The 8,725-nt window shown below is 39.5% G+C and overlaps 1 pseudogene; it reads right to left on the reverse strand.

The window, feature by feature from the left end:
- Positions 1 to 370: 370 nt before the first annotated feature.
- LOC117240965 lies at positions 371 to 7,347 on the reverse strand (annotated as a pseudogene).
- Positions 7,348 to 8,725: the final 1,378 nt, after the last annotated feature.

Below are 8,725 nucleotides of genomic sequence, written 5' to 3' on the forward strand. Positions count from 1 at the left end.
CTTATGTGTAGCTAGCAACGAGCAAACAGATTAATTACTTTACACACGGTCGTATCTTGTTTGCTGTAGGCGAGTTCTCTCGTGTAATCAACGAAGTACTCAACTTTAAAGCGATAACAGAAGAACATTATTGTATCGATAAAAATCATGCTTTTTTCAAAGAAATATGTAACTCGTATTTTTTTTAAAGCAACCCTCATAATGCATTGAATAAAATAATCATACATTTTTTTTTGTTCAACATTTGTAAAATACGATATTATCAAGATCACCAAGGAGGTAATCTTCAATTCTTAATGAATATAATAAAAAACATAATTAATGATTGTTTGATGGCTTTATTATTATCTCTATAATACAAAAGCACAACATCGTGTCAACAGTTTATATAGTTCGTATGTTTCTGTAGGAATACACAAATAACAGTTCTCTATCACAACGTAATCTAAAGGGAAAACCCTGACTAAATGACAAAAATGTCGGTAATAACTGGAACTAATGAATGTTAAAAGCAATCAGTATATTCCATACAAACTTCCATCAAAACGATTCGTTCTTCATTCTCTCAACACACTAAGACCGCAATCTTTAAACGCTTATAAAACCATAAGCAATCGTGAAGTTTAGAATTCGCTAACTGGGCGTCTCTCAATCCAGTTTTTGATCTTGGGCAGAAGGAGGACCTTTTTCTCCAGCAGCTTCAGATTCTCGTAATTCTCGATCAGATCAGACTTGTACATAAAGTTCAAATAATCGAGCAGAGCAACGAATGTCAAATCAGCCCAAGAGAGAGTACCATCATTAGAGAGAGTAGAAGTAGCCGTCATTTTCCTTCACTTGCTGGTCCAAACGTTCTAAAATGAACGGCAGCGTCTCTTCAGCGGCCTTGCGTTTTGCAGCTTTGACCTTCTCGTCCTCCTCATAGTCGAAGGCGGCAATTTCTGAAAATTTGTTTTCAGTTAAATACTATTCGCTAATGTTATACTAATTTGAATACAGTGTTGTGCGAAATTTAAATGATACTGAAGATAGAATTACAATCCTTTTTAATCCTTTGTCTTGTATTGTTGACATACGTGTATCGTTCGATTAAATCAAATATTAAATCGGATTTCAACTAATAAATACCTGAACAGATATGTACTATCTGTTATCAATAAGATATTCTCATAAGATTTATGCAAAACAGCACTGGGTACTCACTATGACGAATATCATGAATAGTATCAACAGTGGCATCAATATGAAGATTTGCCCAGTCAGTCTTTCCAGCTAAGTCATATTGTTTGGCTAAGTAACGGCAAATAGCTGTAGACTGAGCAACCTTCCTTCTATCAGCTACGAGCATAGGAAGCTGGCCATAAGGAGTCACTAAAAACATACAACTAATAGAATCAAAGATTCTATCGAACAAACAGATTATGATGCTTCTTAAATATCTAGGTTCCTGTTATCTGTTTTGGAAAGATATAATTTAATTTATTGATAATTTATCAGCAAACAAAGGGCATTGTCTCCTTAACAATACCTATTGTTCTCCCACATATCTTATAGAGCAATGGAGAGTAAACAATAATCTCTGTTATACTCTGCATAATTGTGTTCTACTTTATTTAGCTACTTTAGTTAAATTAGGAAAGATGAGATTTAAGAAACAGAATTTCTTTTCAGATTAAGAAACAGAAAGCTTACAGGGCTTTATTTCTGGCCAGACGTCCTTTTTGATACGTTCATCTTCAAATGGAATACTAGCATAGCTGAAGATAAAACGGATTAGTAAGTCAATTTAGTAAGTCAAGTTAGTAAGTAACGGGAAGTAAGTCAATTTATAGAGCGGCATCTTCCTGGAAGTATAATATATACAAAGTAAAAACAAAGAATCATTGATGACAAGAATTATATTATTACAAATTATGAAGTATAAGACAATTTAAGTAAAAAGCATCAACTACTAACTACTCGCATAGCTATTTGTATCTTTATATTTTAATATAGCTTAGATATAAAAAGAATATTATTTTTGGATGTAATAATGTATAAACTTGCGCCAAATATTATAACAAAATATTGCACTTTCTATTTAAGTAGGATAGACATATTACCGGCATTTATCTTTTTTCTATAGCAATGAAATTGTTTATAAAAAAGTTTATAAGAAAACTATCAATTAATGCAAACAACGCATTTCAAAATATTAATTACATTCGCGCGATTCGTTATCTCTAGTATTAATTTAATCATATGGTTCTATACACCCAAGACCCTCTAACAGTAATTTAGTACCATTACTAGTCGTATGTACAATGTATGTTTGTATACAACTTTCGTAACTACAAAACATTCAGCATGATTATATATTCTTCCAAACTTAAGAAACATTTTCTAATTGCATACTTAAATTTATCGATCAATTATGAACATATGACAACATTTATTTCTTTCAACTACTAATTTTCAAATCCTCTGCTGTTCCGTTAATTGAACGACGCGCCGACTTTTCGTACAAGTATCTTGTATCTTATCTGTATTATTTAGTTATCAATAAAGAAGAAACATTTTCTAATTGTATACTTAAATTTATCGATCAATTATGAACATGTAATAACATTTATTTCTTTCAACTACTAATTTTTAAATCATCTGTTGTTCGGTTAATTGAAGGATGTCGGCTTTCTGTAGAAGTACTTCATATTTATTATTTAATTATGAATAAGGAAAAAACATACAAAATATAGTTTTTAAACGGTTTATTATTTATAAAGAGAAACTTTGACTCGGGATATATATACTATATATATATACTATTTACTTACAATTTTTTTTTTAAGACTTCAAAGTCGAAACAAGCACAGGAAATTTCCAAGCCGGTTAACAGAAACTTTTTTTTTTTTTATTTATTTGTTGAAATTACAATCAATTCTCGCGTTGAGAATTTTCAGTAATTTTTCTGGCGTGGCGCAGTGACATGGCTGTTTATTTACAATAAGTTAATACTATTATAGATAGGTATAATTTAAAGTATTATAAGTAAGTGCATATGCTTAGTTTGGATAATTAAATGAATCTGACGTTTAGATCTAGCGGGTAGTGCCTCTTCAGCCTGCGAGTCTGGTCCGTCGTATCGAGTAGTCCAGTGATTAGGGGGTTTCGGTGTTTGTTGATTCTTTTGCTGTATCTGTTGCTATATTTTGCTATTTCCTCTTTGACGGTGGGTATCTTGAGGTCGCGGTGTATTGTTTCATTGGTTACATACCAAGGTGCGTCAATTAGGGATCTTAGCGTTTTCGATTGAAAGCGTTGGAGTATTTCAATGTTGGAGTTACTTGCTGTTCCCCATAGTTGGATTCCGTAGGTCCAGACAGGTTTTATTACGGTCTTGTAGAGGGTAATTTTATTCTGTATATTTAGTTTGGAGCGTCGGCCCGTGAGCCAATAGAGTTTTTTTAGTTTGTCCTTTAGTTGCTTCCTTTTATCTGAGATGTGTGTCTTCCACGTTAGTCTCCTGTCCAGGATCATGCCCAGGTATCGGACTGTGTCCCTGCTAGGAACTGTTGCATTGTTGATGGTGACCTGGGGGCAGGTTTGTTTTCGGAGCGTGAAGGTTACATGTGAGGATTTCTTTTCGTTGACTTTGAAGCCGTTGACTTTGAAGCCCCATTTGTGAAACCACTTTTCCATGGAGTCGAGACTTCGCTGGAGAGTGGATGAGGCTATTACCGGGTCTGCGTGGGTAGCTAATAGCGCTGTGTCGTCTGCAAATGTCGCTATTGTTATATCGTTTGATATAGGTAGGTCGGCAGTGTAGATGGAGTACAGTAGGGGTCCGAGGACACTACCTTGGGGTATGCCGGCTTCTATTGGGAATGTTGCGGAAGTGGCGTCTAGGCATTTAACCATGAATTGTCTATTGGTTAGGTAAGATTTTAGGATGGAGTAGTAGGGGTGGGGTAGGATCTTTTTAAGTTTGTATAGTAGCCCTTCATGCCATACTTTGTCGAATGCCTGTTGGATGTCTAGGAAAACCGCTGAGCAATATTTTTTCTTTTTGAGTGTTTGGCTGATCGTATGAGTTAAGCGGTGGATTTGCTCTACTGTAGAATGATGTTTTCGGAAGCCGAATTGGTGATCTGGGAGTGTTTTCAAGTTCTCTAGGATTGGAAGGAGTCGGTTCGTGAGCATCTTCTCGAATAGTTTGGACAGGGTAGGTAAAAGACTGATTGGGCGATAGGAGCAGGTTTCGTATATCGGTTTACCGGGTTTAGGGATGAGGGTAATCAATGAGATTTTCCAGGCCTTAGGATAGTGTTCCAGGCGAAGGATAGCATTAAAAATCGATGTGATGAGTGCTATCCCTTTTGTGGGAAGTTCCTTGATTGCTCTATTGCCTATTAGGTCGTGTCCTGCTGCTTTCTTGGGGTTTAGGCGACTGATTGTTTCTATAGTCCCTGCAGAGGAGAAGGGTTCGATAGGAGGGGACATTTGGAAGGGGCTGTGCAGGTATTCAGTAACGTCCGCGGCGGCTTGGGGGGAATGGGGTTTGAATACTTTTGACAAGTGTTTAGCAAACAGGTCGGCTTTTTCTATAGGGCTTCGCGCCCATCCACCTTGCGGACGGCGGATAGGTGGGATTATTTGTGGGGGGCGTGTGAGTTTCCTGGAGGCCTTCCATAGTGAGTAGTTGGCGTCGGCTGTGGGGGATAAGCTGGCGAGGTATTTATGGAAACAGTCGTTTTTATAGTTTCTTAGGGTTCTGGATAGCTTTCTAGTTGCGTTGTTAAGTTTGCGTTTGTCCTCCGGTGTTCTATGGGTCTGCCATACTCTTCTTAGTCTTCGTTTTTCTGCTATTTTTTTTAGTATGTAATGGGGATATTCTTGTTTGCTGTTAGATGGCTTTGTCGCTGTGGAGAGGCGGATTGCGTTTATTATGCTCGTGTTTAAGTATTCCGTGGCTGCTTCGATATTTTCCTTTGTTTTTAGTGGGGTGAAGGCTGAGGTTGAGTGTGTAAAGACTTCTCTGAAGAGCTGCCAGTTGGTGTGTTGGTTGTGAATGGTGCCATTAGGTGTATTCTCGATGATTGTTGAACTGACTGTTGCTATCACGGGAGAATGATCAGAGGAGAGATCAGCCGAGGAGTTGATCTGGACGTGTCTTGATGGGATATTTTTAGTTATGAAGAAGTCGAGAAGGTCGGGTATTTTGTTGGTGTCAGTGGGCCAGTATGTGGGTTCGTATGTGGTGAGGTAGTTGAGGTTGTTGTTTGTTATGCTGTTTAAGAGGTTTTTGCCTCTTGCTGTAACCAGTCTGCTGCCCCATTGGATGTGCTTGGCGTTATAGTCTCCTCCAACTATGAATCTGTTGCCCAGGGTGTCCAGGAAGTTATCAAAGTCTTCTTTGGCGATGGAGTGTCTGGGAGGGCAGTATACTGCTGAGGTGGTGATTGAGCCATGACAGTCTTCTATTGCTACGTTTGTTGCTTGGAGGTAGTCTTTCTGGAATGATGGGAGTTCGTAGTGCTTAATACTTGCTTTGATTATTATTCCGGTGCCACCGTGGGCCTTTCCGCTGGGGTGTTGGGTATGGTAGAATTTGTAACCATTTATTTTCAGGTAGCTCTTGTCGGTGAAGTGGGTTTCCGACACGAGCATTACGTCGATTTGCTGGTGTTTTAAGAAGAGTTCTAGTTCAAGTTTGTGTTGCGCTAGACCGTTGGCGTTCCAGAGTGCTATGCGCCTTGGTTTTATTTTGAGTCGGGGCGTGCTAATTTTTCCACGATGAGTGTTAGTAGCGATAGCAAGTGATTTATTTGCTCCGATTGTTTCTCTATTAGCTTTTCAAGCCTTGAGGAGTTGTCTGTGTTTGGTGGGTTGGGGTCACTGTTTTGGGGAAGGTTCCTTTGGCTGTTCGGGTTATTTTGGATGCCTTGTACTGCTTGGGCATAGGAGGTTGAGGTGGAGATGAATTTGGTAGGACTGTGCGTTTGGTTGGTTGAGGGGGTTGGGGTAGTCGTGAATTTCGGCGGGCTGGGTGTTTGGTTGGATACCTCTTTTGCTCTGAGCTTAGGGTACCTGTTCGTGTATAGTGTTTTATATGCTGGGCAGCCTTTGTAGTTGGCAGGGTGGTCCCCTTGGCAGTGGATGCATTTCGCTGGGGTTTCCGGTGATTTGGCGCACTGGTCAGTGGAGTGAGAGCCTGCGCATTTAACGCAGCGGAAAGTATGGTTGCAGTATTTCTGCGTATGACCGTACCTTTGGCACCTTTTGCACTGCACTATTTCTTTTTTCACGAGCGGTGGTTCGATCTTTACTATCGCGTTCATTAGGCGACTGATGTTATATATTTCCTTATTGTTCGGTTTTTGTTTAATGTCTAGGAAGAATAAGGATAACGGGTCTTTCGAGACTCTATGCCTTATATTACTTACGTTGACGACTTCGTGGCCGAGTTTTGAGAGTTCGTATTTTAGTTCGTCTATATCTGCTGAGTGGTGTATGTTTCGTAGGACCACCCGGAAAGGCCTTTCCTGTTTAAGTTGGTAGGTGTGGAAGTTGGCGTTCAGGGTCCTGAGTGTCTTGGTGAGTTTTCTGTAAGCTTCTGGGTTCGTCGGTAGTATTTTCACCTTGTTGTTGCTTATATTAAGGTTATATTCCTCCTTGCTGGTATCTCTCTCTAGGGACTTGGTCATTGTCTGTATGTCAATGACGTCGTCCACAAAAATTGGTGGGGGAGGGGGGATTCTCTGTGAGTGTTGGTTTGATGGCGGTTCTACGATTTCCATGGCGTCGTTTGAGGATTCCAATACGGCGAACCTGTTGTGTGTGTTTATTTGCGTTGCTGGTTCTATTTTCCTCTTCTTTGTAGTGTTAGCGTCGTTAGTGCGGAGAGTTCTGCTACACTTCTGCCACGGGGGGGGGGGTAGCTCGGGGTAGCTGCGAGTCTGCTCCGGAGAGCCTGGTCACGGTTGCTGGGCCATCATCGAGCTAGTTAATTCGGAATGAACAACTAGTCGTGAGGCTGTGAGGCTAGTATTCGTGTTGGGGTTAGGTGCGTATTTTATGCGTTAGGGATTTTCTTCTCCCTAGGGGGTAAGGGGCACTTAGCTGTGTTCTCTTTCGACGTTTGGGCGACACGTGTTGTTTTCGAACTACGCTGGGCACTAGAGACACGTCTGCACGCTTCGGCACTCCACAGCGAACTGCGAACAGAAACTTGAATGAGACAAAAATAACCTTTAGATCTCTATATGTTCTTCTTCCCCCCTGTTGCTTCCACGTAACTCTTATCCTATTTGTGGAGCTGTGCTGATATGTGAAATTATGACTACATAAAAACATCCGGAAAGACTCATTGAATGATTTTATAGTTTAAGGTTAATAAATTTCCATAAATTAAAGTTGAAAATTTATGAGAACATGTTTTCTGTAACAAAACTTAGTAAAAACAAACTAGTAAGGTTTATAGATTCTTTAATGATTATGTATGTATTCATAAACTAGTTCGATAAACATCGTTCGATAAAACGTCGAACAACACACAACATTGAAGCGCGAAATTTCAAATTCAAGGAAAGATAAATAACAAATATTGCGAACAAATGATATTAAATTTACAATAATCTCATGTAAGAAAAAATAAAAGGGATAAAAGTAGTACAGAAGATAGAAAAATCTATAAAACTGGTGGCTGGGAAATAGAAAATATATAAATTTATGTTATTAGAGTTTAGTACTTCTGCCGATCAATGTGTTACGACCGTTCGCGGAGAGACGCAGTCGCAGTAGCGAGAGGCGTAAATTCTCGCTACGATTCGGTGAATCGACGCCGCGAAGTAGTCGTTCCCCTGTTTCGGTTAAGATAAGAGGTGGTTAAATGAATATGACACAGTATAGTAAGTTATATTTCACCGTTTATTCCAACAACTTATAACGAAGGCAGTTACGCTGGTGCGTATGTACGAGATTTTTTTTTTATTTATTTGTTGAAATTATAATCAATTCTCGCGTTGAGAATATGTACGAGATGAATGAGTGACTGATCTGTGGGTGTGTCCTACCCGGTGGAAGGATATTGACCGTTCGAAGGATGTGAAATCAGAACTGTCTTGGGAGACGATGCTGTCTCGGAGGAAAGCTAAGGATGGGTGTGTCTAGCGCACGGGACCATCGGATTTGTTGGTGACCATCTTAGTTAGGAGAGTGAAGGAAGTGACTTCGTTGTTAATTGGTTAACGAAGGGTTTTAACCGCCCTCGAGAGAAAGTGGTTAGTGGGAGGAAAGTTGCAGCATACGTGAGAAAAACTAACTTTCCCTTGTCCAGTCGGGGTAGACAATAGTCTTTAGAAATTCTTCGGAAACAGACGTTTGTTTGGTTTGAAGGACCTTTTCTAGGAAATCTATGAGATTTATGGAAGGTACTTGAAACTATGGAGGATACGCTGCGAGTATCCGGTGACATCTGGTTGCCATATTGCTCGCGGTGCGACGTAACAAAATAGAATAGAAAGAAATTTGTAAAATTTAGTTGAATGTTACTAAGAGATACGCGATTTATCGATGGAAAGAAAGAAGAGAAATATTCACTCGTCGAAAGCTTTGTAGAACAACGTTTACTTCGCAGATGTAGAACATTTATTTCGGTTACCTATCGGTTGTATCGTTATCGACTTGCCAATCATGAAACGCAGACGCCACCGGCCAGTTTATTCAATAATAAATTATCTGACGCGTC

Source organism: Bombus vosnesenskii, unplaced genomic scaffold (genome assembly GCF_011952255.1).
Source record: "Bombus vosnesenskii isolate JDL3184/JDL3185 unplaced genomic scaffold, Bvos_JDL3184-5_v1.1 scf7180000015108, whole genome shotgun sequence".
NCBI lineage: Eukaryota > Metazoa > Arthropoda > Insecta > Hymenoptera > Apidae > Bombus > Bombus vosnesenskii.